Raw genomic sequence first — 12325 nt, 5'->3', positions numbered from 1 at the left:
AAATTGACTTTTCAATCTTTTTCAACTTAGACACATGTTCGGAAGAGACAACAACCAGGAGCGTTGAGCGGACGTTTCACATTCCATGTGAGTAAGAGAATCACCTTTCAGGACGTCATGACATTCATTGTGCTCGCAATAGAAATGGTATTTCTTTGAGGAAACTAATGTGAATCTTGTCGTGTTTCGATCACATTTTGATCCATAATTATTTTCTATATTATCGATTGGAGGTTTCACGGCTGTGGGATTTCTATGACGTGCCTCCATCGAGTTGTTTACCTGGGGTGGGAATCTTGATCCAGATATAAAGGTTCATGCGGGTGTTTTGTATGAAGAGCGAGTTTATCATATGTATAATATATATATACATCAGGAATACATCAGGAAGAAGATAATTGTTCTTTGGTCATTTATTGTTACATATCTTTTCTACCTGTCCCAGCTTGTATAATAATCATAAAAGTAGGACCGTGGGTCCTGAAGCTCACCTGGATCACGAGCTACAATCACTCAAACCCCCCACAGACCCTCTCAGACAATGATGTTTTTGATGTCGTGAACAAACCGTGAACAAACCGTGAGCCAGGAAACAATATCTCTCCGTTCTCAGGACCGAACTCTCTTGTCTGTCTCCCTCTTCCAAATCCTGGTGGCATCTGGTCAAATCTGTTTCTGGTGTTTGTTCCCCCTCCATCCCCTCCCTCACCTCAAATGGCCACACGGCTGACTCCGCACGTGAAAAAGCTGAATGCCTCAACTCTGTGTTTGCCTCTAAATCTTGTGTTCCAAACCCATCCCTCTCTGTACCCACCGTACCCAGTCGTACCCAGCTGCTCCTGGACTCTGTGTCCTTTCCTCCTGACAAGGTGGAAAAGTTTCTGTCAACCCTCGACTCTGATTCTGCAACTGGACCTGACGGCATCAGCCCACGGGTCCTAAAATCATGTTCTTCCGCTCTTTCACTCCCTCTCTCTGTTCTCTTCACCCTCTCTTTTGCTCAAGGTCATCTTCCATCTGCTTGGAAATCTGCCAACATCACCGCTTTGCACAAAAAAGGTGCAAAAACAGATCCCAGCAACTACAGACCAATCAGCCTTCTCTCAATTATCAGCAAAGTCATGGAATCCATCATTGCTTCAGATATGAAATCTTTCCTCTTATCCAATGGCTTGATCTCTGAACATCAATTTGGTTTCAGACCTGGACACTCCACTCTGGACATGCTGCTTCTGCTTTCTCAACAATGGATGGAGGTCCTCAATGCCAAACAGGAAATTAGAGCAGTCTCCCTTGACATATCACGTGCCATCGATACGGTCTGGCACCCCGCTCTGCTCACCAAACTCTCCTCTTTTGGTATCCATGGAAATCTCCACGCATGGCTGGTAGACTTCCTCTCTAGTCATAGTCAACGTGTGGCCCTGAATGGGTTTCTCTCATCTCCTCTTCCTGTTCAGGCTGGAGTTCCCCAAGGCAGTGTTCTGGGCCCTGTGCTTTTTCTGGTCTTCATCAATGATCTCTCTGACTCTCTTGAAAATCCTCTCTATCTCTTTGCTGACGACTCTACTCTCTGTCGCTCCATTCTTCATCCCTCAGATCGGCAGTCTGCAGCCTCCTCACTCTCTGCAGACCTTGACAAAATCACAGACTGGGCAAACAAGTGGAACATGTCTTTCAATCCTGACAAATCTCACACTCTTACGATGTCTCTCCGAAAAGACCGACTGGACAACCCTCCCATCCACTTTCTGAATAATCCTCTCCAAGAAGTTCTGTCACTCAAGCTTTTGGGTCTCACTATCTGCCATGATCTTTCCTGGGAAAACCACATTTCAAATCTGGCCTCCAAAGCCAGTCGCCGACTGGGCATCCTCCGTCGTGCGAAGTCCTTCCTTGGCACACCTGAGCTCCTCACCACATACAAGGCTTTCATCCGCAGCTCATTGGAATACTGCTCTCCCCTCTGGGCTGGTGCTCCTGCCTCACACCTAGCTCGCCTTCACGCTGTTGAAACGAAAGCATTCAGAATCATCAGCTGGGTACGACTGGGTACGGTGGGTACAGAGAGGGATGGGTTTGGGACACAAGATTTAGAGGCAAACACAGAGTTGAGGCATTCAGCTTTTTCACGTGCGGAGTCAGCCGTGTGGCCATTTGAGGTGAGGGAGGGGATGGAGGGGGAACAAACACCAGAAACAGATTTGACCAGACGCCACCAGGATTTGGAAGAGGGAGACAGATAAGAGAGTTCGGTCCTGAGAATGGAGAGATATTGTTTCCTGGCTCACGGTTTGTTCACGGTTTGTTCACGACATCAAAAACATCATTGTCTGAGAGGGTCTGTGGGGGGTTTGAGTGATTGTAGCTCGTGATCCAGGTGAGCTTCAGGACCCACGCTCCTACTTTTATGATTATTATACAAGCTGGGACAGGTAGAAAAGATATGTAACAATAAATGACCAAAGAACAATTATCTTCTTCCTGATGTATTCCTGATGTATATATATATTGTTACGGACACGGCTAAAGATGTTGCTTGACCGAGCGGAATGGCCGCCGTGTTCGTACAGTTCCCCCGATTCTTCCCCAACTCACCCGATTCCACTCGAACGTTGGCCAAATCGCGCGACGCTAAATCAATGATGGAAAGGACACAACGACTGGGATAGATGAAACGACGCAAGGGGTACAGTTCTCAAGACCTCTGGAGGAGGATATAATTAGTGGTGGAGAAAAGGGGTAGATTACAAGGTAGAGTGAGGTAAAAGACACAGAAGAGATCGGCACTTAGTTACAGTCTTATCTTATCCCCGACAGACCACAGACAAACGGAACAAGACTGACTTACACAGGGATTGATGGCAGGGAAGGACAGGTAGTTCGATAGCACAAGGTGCACCTTGGCTCGGGGGCAGGATCAAGCACGGTCCAAAAGATGCAGGGAGGCCTCACAGCGCTCGGAGGGTACGTCTTGCTTCTCCAAGCTCAGCGCGCATCTGACGTCACCTCCCTCTTCCTGCGCATGCTCAGCGGGGAGTCACACGCCCTCGGCTGGTTGGCTCCGCCCCAAATGGGACCGGTCCGCCGCTTCTATTGGGTGCGGGGGTTACCGGGCTCCGCCCTTGACGAGGAGCTGACAGCGAGCCCCTACGTGGTAACCCCGTCGAGCACATGTTCGATGGCGGCTCGTTGGAAAGGCCTGGTGCCCTCCTAACACCCCCTACCAACCAAGCCGGAGTGAGGACGCGCACTCCCCGCACCGCCGCCGTTGTTGTTGTTGTTGTTGTTGTTGAACCGTGAGGAAGAGCTGCGGGGAGGTATTGGGAGGTCCTAAACTTCCTAACGGTGCCATACAATCACATTCTGGTGCAACGAAGAGTCAGAATTAATGGAAACGAGTCCTTAACTGACATAGACTAAGAATAACTAGCAAGATGTCCTATAGTTGTCTTACATGAGATGCGGTGAACCTGGGTGCGACATTTAATGGGGGAAATAGGGGGAGGTCGGGTCTACAGAGTGTTGTTTACAGAAAATGGGACTAGGGAATGGGGGATTGGGGATAGTTGGGAAGTATTGAGGAAATAGGGGAATATTTACAAGCGGATATGGATGGATGCAAATCCCATATCCGCAACATTGCACCCTTCTCTACCTCGGGGCGTCCCGACCCGATAAATTTTTACCTACGTTAGTGTGGCACTCAGATGTAGTTCCCTCTACTATTAACTCAACCCTGAGTGCGACAGTTTTACAGATGTTCACAAATGAGTAAATATGTCCCCCTGCGACGTTGCACCCTTCTCCTAACAGAACCACACCCACAGGATAACCGAATCGCGGAAAGCATCCTCAAACTAAACATACAGCCGGTAGGGAGCATCATTTACACAAGACTACACTGATATTTACACTACGATCCAGGACCTGTTCTTTGAGGAACACATGCAGATGTTATGCATAGAGAGAGAGCACGCATGCCAGCATCGATACACCAACCCACGAGTGCCCTGTGGCCCTACGGCCTTTAATACTGTGCAGAGCACCCCATCCAAGCACCAAAAGCACCACCCCATATGCACAGTCAGCACCATCCGGTGCACCAATAAAGTGTTCAGTAACAATGCACAATTAAGTGTCCATGGTCACCGGTGGTGTCGCAGCCGGCCGATGTTCTGCCGCTGGTCTTGCCTTCTTGGAGTGCACTTGGCCTTCTGGCTTCTTTAGAAATAAAGAAAGGCGCCAACCGCGTCCATTTCTAAATTGTGGCCGTCAGGGGGGCCAACTAAAAGTGGTTCACCTGTATGGCATAGGTGCCACGTTGACCCAGAGGTCCATCCACGGGTGGTGCTTGCCCGCAAAAGAACTGCGGTCCATGGTGGGCGGCCACAAAAATTGCGGTCCATATGGTGTATCGATCCAGGCAGCAAGCAGCGGAAGTACAGGCCCACAACTGCGGAGCCAGCACCTCTCTCTCCTCTCTCTCTGCCCCAAAGCCAGATCCTCGGAGGTGGGAGACAAAAGAAGACAAGTGAGTAAGGTGGTAAGGGCGCAAATGTGCACGCAATACTAGGTAATGCACACTAGGGGCACATGGGAACCAGCTGAGACAGGTACGTTCCTACCGTACGCCCCCCCCCCCCACCAGGAAACCTACATTGCCCCTCCCTTACCCCTTACGGTATCCACAAAACACAACACTACCCATAAACATCTACTTTACACATCAACAACATCTCTACTGTCTTCCCCGTTCCTCCCATAAACCAAATTCGTCTTCTCTCCCTCCTAACCAATCAAATTTGCCATTTCCAACTCTCATCAAAATTTGCCATCTCCAACTCAACATCAAAATTTGCCATCACCAATTCATCATCAGTCCCTCCTAAGGAGGGAGAGATGGAATCACCCCCATGTCTCATCCACGTCGTGATGCGTCTCACAAATCCACACAGCAATTCTCCTTTCCTGCAACACAGAACAAAGGAACACAGGTGTGGAGTCATCATCACCACCTCAGGTAAGTGGCTGCGTATGGTGCGACAGGTTCATCAATCCTAACTATTTCCTAAATGACTTTAACAACTTTACATTACCCGGGGTCTTTCCCTGCCAATCCATTGGCCAACTTACACTATGGGTTCTAAAAACCAATTCCCATTGACCAAACTGTGGTGCTTCTCAAGTTGGGGTCTCACTCCCCCGATTCATCACTCGGTGCCCCCGCACAATTTCGGTGGCTGGGTCGTGTGACGCTCCCAGCTGGTCCGCCTACCTGCACACCTCCACCACTGTTGTTGCCTACCGAGCTCACCTGCTCCTCACCCTAACCTAACTAACTGGGGAAGGCCCTCTCGCACTCTCACCCCCTCGGTGCCCTCTCTGGCACGGGCTGCCCGATCCACACCCGGGATCCTCAGGCACCCACTGACACTAACGGCTCCCAGAGCCCACCTGCGGCCTCACCTGGCCGACATCTAACAGTGGCGGAGTGCCCAACCATTCACACTCATACTAACAGGCCACACGACCAGCCAATTTCAGCACACCAATGCACCCATCCACAATACCATTCTGCAACCGCACCACAAATGCCAATATCCAACCACAATTTACCTATACCTTCTAACTATTCTTTAAACTACCCTCCCCGGGTACTTGTGAAAAGGGGTCCACTCTTCCCCCATCCACACCTTCGCACCATGCACACCACTCCGGACCACTTACCCCAACTCTCTCCACACCACTCATTCCAATACTCCATGTATTCCACACACCTGTACTAGTGTACTTGCACACCTGTGCTCTCACACCTGGTGCCACCTGCACCCTCCTTTCTTCCTGGACCATTTGGTCAACACAACACGCAATCACCACTACTCCCTCATACACTGCTCCATACACCTGTTCAGTTGCACACCTGTTCAATCCTCAAACACACGGCATCATCTCATCTAACTACTCCCCTCTGAAACTTGCGCTTCCCAGTCACCCCTTTAAACTATTGCGCTCCCACGTCATTATCATCCACACTACTCTACCTGCGTCCCCACTACAGGTATCAGTCACTATCTAAACCTTAACGTTACCTAATGTCATCTTCTAGGGCCCTACACACAATATCCTAACCCACCCGGGCTAGTTTCCACTGCCATACACCCCATAATCTATAGCGCATTTGCCCCCATTCCCATGGGAAGGGTGGCAGGGATGCCACCCTTACCCACCGGGCCCATCGCTCATCAATCCCCCAGTCCTCTGGCACTAATAAGCCCCCCTTATTCAGTGGTACTGGGTCCCGCCTCGGCATCTAAAGCCGAGGCAATCCACGGGGGCGCCTGCTCGCCGGTGTAAGGCCTTATCCGGTCGGCGTGGACGATCCGAGGGAGGGCTCGTGGCCCCATTTTGATTTTTACTACCACGTCACAGACTTGCGACAGGACGACCCCCGGGCCTTGCCAGGGAGAGGTGAGTTTCGGGCACCTACCCTTCCTCCTCCGGGGATTGAAGAACCAAATCTTCATCCCCGGAGTGTACTGACTCCCCTGGCTCCGGTGGTCGTACCTGCGCTTCATCTTTTCCCCCGCCAGATGGAGTTGGCGGCGGGCGAAGGCATGGACTAGCTCCATGCCTTCCTCTAGGTGACGTGCGTACCCCTCCCTCGGCGGGTTAACCACTGTGTCTGGCACGGGACCGCATAGCAAGTCGGCGGGAGCCCGTAACTCCCGCCCATACATAAGCAACGCTGGACTGCATGCGGTGGCCCCGTGCTGGCTGGTTCGGTAGGCCATGAGCAAATAAGGGAGATGTTCGTCCCAGTCATCCTGACGGGTGGCGGTGAACAGTGCCAGTTGTTGGATTAAAGTTCGGTTGAATCTTTCCACCATCCCGTCAGATTGAGGTCTTAAAGGCGTTGTTCTTGTTTTCCGAATTGACAGGAGACTGCACACATCTTTTAGCAATTTGCTCTCAAAATTTCGTCCCTGGTCGGTGTGCAACTCCCGTGGAATCCCATGCCGGCACACAAATCCTTCCACGAAGGCCTGTGCTACCACCCCTGCTTCTTGGTTGGGGAGGGCGTAGGCCTCCGGCCACTTGGTGAAGTAGTCCATCACAACGAGGATGTACTTATTACCTAGGCGGGTGCGGGGTAGTGGGCCTAGGATATCCATGGCCACCCGCTCTAGGGGGGCCCCCACCTGGTGTAATTGAAGGGGGGCCCTCATCCTCCGTGCTGGTCCCTTTTTTGCAGTACAGGCGTCGCATCTCCGACACCAGTCCTGTATGTCGCGCCCCATATTCACCCAATAAAACCTCCGGCGTACCTGCGATGTCGTCTTTGTCCTGCCCAAATGGCCGCCGGGGCGGGTACCATGCACCTGTTGCAATATATCGGTCTTAAATTTATTTGGGACTACCACCAGCCAGGAAGTTTTATCAGAGGGAACCTCCACCCACTTGCGATACAAGATGTTATCCTTCAATTCCAGGGTTTTCCACTGAGCCCAATATGCCTTGGTCTGTGCCCCGAGGGGGGTGACCTCTTCCCCATTAGGTCTTTGCCCCAATCTCACCCATTCGTGCACCGGCCCCAGTACGGGGTCCTCCCGCTGGGCCGCGCTCCAAGCCAAAGTTCCGAATTCCTCATCTGCGGTTAGTGGCAAAATTGGCTCTCTCACCCGGGTTGCCCGGACGACGAGAATCGGGGCGGAATCGCCCAATTGCTCCCTCTCCTCGTGTCTCGCACAAAATTTACAGTTTTCCCCCAGACAAGGACGCCGAGAGAGTGCGTCCGCATTACCATGGGCCTTCCCGGCCCTATGGGCCACATCAAAATCGTACTGCTGCAACTTTTCCAACCACCTTGCAATTTGGCCCTCCGGTTCCTTGAACCGAAGGAGCCATTGCAAGGAGGAATGGTCAGTTCTAACCAAAAATTTCCGCCCGTACAGGTACGGGTGGAAATGGTTCATGGCAGCCAGCATAGCCAATAACTCTTTGCGAGTGACACAATAATTTCGCTCGGGCCTACTTAAGGCCCGACTATAGTAACCAATCACTCTCTCCACGCCCTCCTGTGTCTGAGACAAAACTGCGCCCAATCCTTCCTGGCTCGCATCCGTGTCCAGGGTAAATGCCCCGTTGTAAGTGGGGTAAGCCAGAAGGGGTGCGGATGTTAGACACCCCTTCAATTTTTGGAAGGCCTCGTGGCACTCCCGTGTCCAATTAAATCGCGTCCCCTTCTCCGTAAGCCGGTGGAGGGGACGGGCCAACTCCGCAAATTTCGCCACAAAGCGCCGGTAGTAGGAGCAGAGTCCCAAAAATCCCCGCACCTCCTTGATGGTACGTGGTGCGGGCCACTCCTCTACCGCTTTAATTTTGTCTGGGTCCGTTTTTACCCCCTCGCGGCCGATCACGTGACCTAGATAGGCCACCTCTCTTGCAAACAAAGTGCACTTACTCAGGTTCAGCTTCAACCCTGCCTGTCTGAGGCACCCGAACACCTGGTCCAAATTAGCTACTGCCTGGGGGAACGTTTTGGCATGTACTAGGACGTCATCCAGGTACACCAGGCATGATTGCCATGGCATGCCGCCTAGTACATGTTCCATCAATCTTTCAAAGGTGGCGGGGGCGTTACACAAACCAAACGGCATCACAGTAAACTGATACAGTCCCTTACCTGTGGAAAATGCCGTTTTCTCCTTCCCTGCCCTATCCATCTCCACCTGCCAATACCTACTCTTGAGGTCCAAAGTTGAGAACCAATTTGAGCCTGCAACGGCATCGAGGGTGTCATCAATCCTTGGCAGGGGATATGAGTCCTTGAGTGTCACGTTGTTTAGCTGGCGATAGTCCACGCAGAACCGCGTGGTCCCATCCTTCTTTTTGACCAGCACAACAGGTGACATCCAAGGACTTCCCGAGGGCTCGATCACGCCTGCGTCGAGCATTTTTTCAACCTGCTCGTCAGCTTCCGCCCTCTTGCTCCAAGGGAGCCGTCGGGCGGCCTGACGAATAGGCCGGGCCTCACCGGTGTGGATCTGATGTTTCACCAGGCCTGTACGTCCAATATCCTCGGTGGACAGGGAGAAGAGGTCCAAATGGGACCCAACCAGTTTGTGTAAGGCCTCCCTCTGGGTACCTCCCAACTCTACGCTACTATGATTTACCATCTCGCAAATGGGATCGGGCCAATTCCTACTTCTTATTGAAGGCTCCCCCCCGGGGCCGGCTCGGCTGGACGTTCTCGCCCCTCACTGTCGCGACTTCCTCAACTGGGGTGCAGCCAGCTACCCTCGTGCCCCTTACTATAGTGCATGGTTCTGTACTTATATTTATTACTCGGACGGCCACTACCGGTCCGTCCGTTTTTACAAGGGTGCGGCCCACGATTAAACCCGGTATGGACTGTGCTGCCACCGGTTCGAACAGTACAGGCCGCAGGACTCCTGCCATGTTGGGCGAGCTGCCCACCGGGCCGGCACTATCGCCTCGGCCCTTGGGGGAATGGTCACGGCCTCGGAAGCCTCCAGCTCCGCTCTCTCGGCCGTGCTCACTCCCCCTAACGGCAGCTCCTCTACTCCCACCTGCAGGATCCCCTGGCACAAGTCGATTTTACAACCGCTGGCAGTCAACAAATCCAACCCTATTAAACATGGGTCGCACACCTCCGCCACCCAAACATCTATCTCCCTCCTTACCGACCCTAACTTGAGGGTCACAGAACCACGCCCTATGATCGGGGCCGTTACCCCGGTAGCAAGTTGCAAACTATAATTTTGCAGGCGCTGGATCTTATCCCAGCCACCTGCGCTCGAATCAAGGACCACAGGGCTGATGATCGTGGCGCTAGCTCCTGTGTCCACTACGGCGTCTACCCCCACGCCGGCAATTTTGCATCTGATTGTCAGGCTACCGGTTCCAATCTGGCCACAATAAATGACCTGTCGCGTCAATGAGGGCTCTCCTCCATCCTCTTCTGCCGAACACCGCCCTACGTGCCCGACACCTTCTAGTTTCCCGGGGTCTGGCGGGGGGGGGTGTCTGGGGTCGGCTAACCCGCTCCCCCCTGGGTGGAGTTGAGGACCTCAACCACCGGGGATCATCCCGGCGCGTGGCTCGACAGTGCCGCGCCAGGTGACCCAGACGGTTGCAAGTATAGCACCTCACCTGATAAGGTGCTTGTCTCCGGAATTCCAAATTCCCCCCCCTGAAGGTCCGAATTGGATTACCCGCTCGTGGTCCACCGCGGGCCACCTCCGGGGCCGCCTGCCATGGTCCAGGTCCCGCCAGGCACTGGTCCACCAGCCTCCGGACCATGCCCGCCAGGTCAGGACTCACGTCGGGGGCAGGCCCCCTAAGGGGTCCGCCCTCCATCGGGGGTCCCACCTGGCGGACCGCCATTGCGTGACGCTCGCTCCCCCGGGCCAGGGGCCTCGCTGCTTCCCAACGGGCTGCAGCGTCAGCCGCCTGGCTCAGAGTCTGCGGGCGCCACATGGCGAGCTGTTGCCGGAGCTCAATATCCGGGAGGGCCTGGATAAAATGGTCCAGCGCCAGGCTTTCCCGGGAATCCGCTGCCATGTTAGCATGTGCGATCCCCACTGCGCGGCGAATGTCGTGGGCAAGTTCCCCGATGGCTTCCTGGGGCTTGCGTTTTCACAGCGCGAGCTGAGCTTTAACAAGCTCGCTCTGCTGTTCAATGCCGAATCGATTAATTAGGGCGTCGCGGAGGGCTGGCAGGGTGAGAGCACCCGGTGGTAATGCCGTCAGCACCTCCGCCGCCGCGCCGCGCAATGCGGCCACCAGGTGTACTCCACCTTCGTCCTCACCCCAACCGTTGCCCTTACACAAACAGTCAAACTGCGCCAGGTACGCGCGTAGATCACTCTTGCCATCATACGGCGCGAGTGGGACCTTGTGGGACCACCTCGTATGCGAGTCGTTGCCCGCCTGCCGGACCCCGTGCGTCGCCCCTTGCGGGGTCAGCGCGGGGCCGAACCGGCTGGGCCCCCACAGTACATTACCCCCAAGGGGCTCTCGTGCCTCCCCTGTCCCTCTAAAAACTACCCCTGTTGGTGTCGATGCATGGGTCACACTTCCGCAACCCGCTACCCATTCCATACCACCACAACCTTGCTCACTCACACCTCGCACCTCTCCCATCACCGGACCCTCTCGCTCGCACCCTCGTTCCATACCCTCCGGACCAGCCATACACCTCACTCTTGGCCTCTCATGAACATCCGGGTCCATCATGACCCCCAAGCTTATTAAATCACCTGGTGCATCATACGCACGACCATATTGGTCACCACTTACACCGGGTCCTCTTTCTCTTCGCTTCTCCTCCATCACCTGCGAATCCCTCATCCGGTTAATGAGCACATCATCACGATCCGAACACAGACTTTGGACCAATTCTTTTACTTCCTCCTTTATCTCTTTCTTATCCTCTCTCCGTCGCTTCTTAATTTCGCTCACCCCTTCTTCCACTTCTTCTAATTTCTGCTTCACCTCCTTCATCTCCTCGTGCGCCCCCTTAAGTTCTTCCTCTAACTCCACCTTATTTTTTTCTATGTGCTCCCGCACCTCCCGCTCTTTAACCTCCATCACCTCTACCACCTTGTTCATTTTCCTCGTCAGGTCCTCATGTACCGTCTGACACTCTTTTTTAATTACCCCTACGTCCTTTTTCATCTCCTTCTGTGTCGATTTAAAACCCTCTATTACCGCTGTGTTCTTCTTTACCTGGTCCCCCAACTCCTTTTGTCCCACTGTCAGTTGTTCTACTCCCAGCGTCAACTCCTCTATACCACCTTGCAATTTTACAGTCCCCTTTCTCACCTCCTTCTCCATGCGCTCCTTACAGTGCCTCACCTCCTCGCGCACTCCTCCGACCTCCTCACTCACACCTCTTCTGATCTCCTCTCCCATCACTTGCATCTCCTGCCCAGATGCCACCCTCATCTGCTCCATTTCCTCCCTGTGAGCATCCAATTTAGTTTCTACCCCCATTCTGACCCCCTCTATCTGCTGCCCCATTTTTTTAACTTCCCTTTCCGCTTGGTCCCTCATGTCCCTCAATTTGCCTTCCATACTGTTTTCTAACCCCTCTAACCCCTTTTTCACTCCCTCTATCTGATTCTCCTGGGCAGCCATTCTGTTTTCTACCCCCGTTAACCCCTCCTGTATTTCCCCTAATCTATTGTCTAATCCCTCTATTCTACTCCCTAACCCTCCGATCTGGGCCCCCATCCTTTGTTCTAACCGTTGGCTATTGGCCCCCATGTCCTCCCTCAATTTCTCGCTGTTGGACCCC

General features: G+C 53.3%; 1 long non-coding RNA gene across 2 annotated transcripts in view; it reads left to right on the top strand.

Annotated features, from left to right (window-relative positions):
* Nucleotides 1-30: 30 nt before the first annotated feature.
* Nucleotides 31-12325, top strand: part of LOC144892039 (uncharacterized) — a 138374-nt gene continuing 126079 nt past the window's right edge. For both annotated transcript variants that reach the window (XR_013623356.1, XR_013623357.1), the window contains exon 1: nt 31-87. This is a non-coding gene — a long non-coding RNA (uncharacterized LOC144892039). The remainder of the gene's footprint in view (nt 88-12325) is intronic.

The sequence above is a fragment of the Myxine glutinosa genome, chromosome 5, assembly GCF_964187855.1.
Source record: "Myxine glutinosa chromosome 5, kmMyxGlut1.1, whole genome shotgun sequence".
In the NCBI taxonomy this organism is placed as follows: Eukaryota; Metazoa; Chordata; class Myxini; order Myxiniformes; family Myxinidae; genus Myxine; species Myxine glutinosa.
The sequence above is the reverse complement of the archived record's forward strand: the minus strand, read 5'-3'. Positions and strand labels throughout refer to the sequence as shown.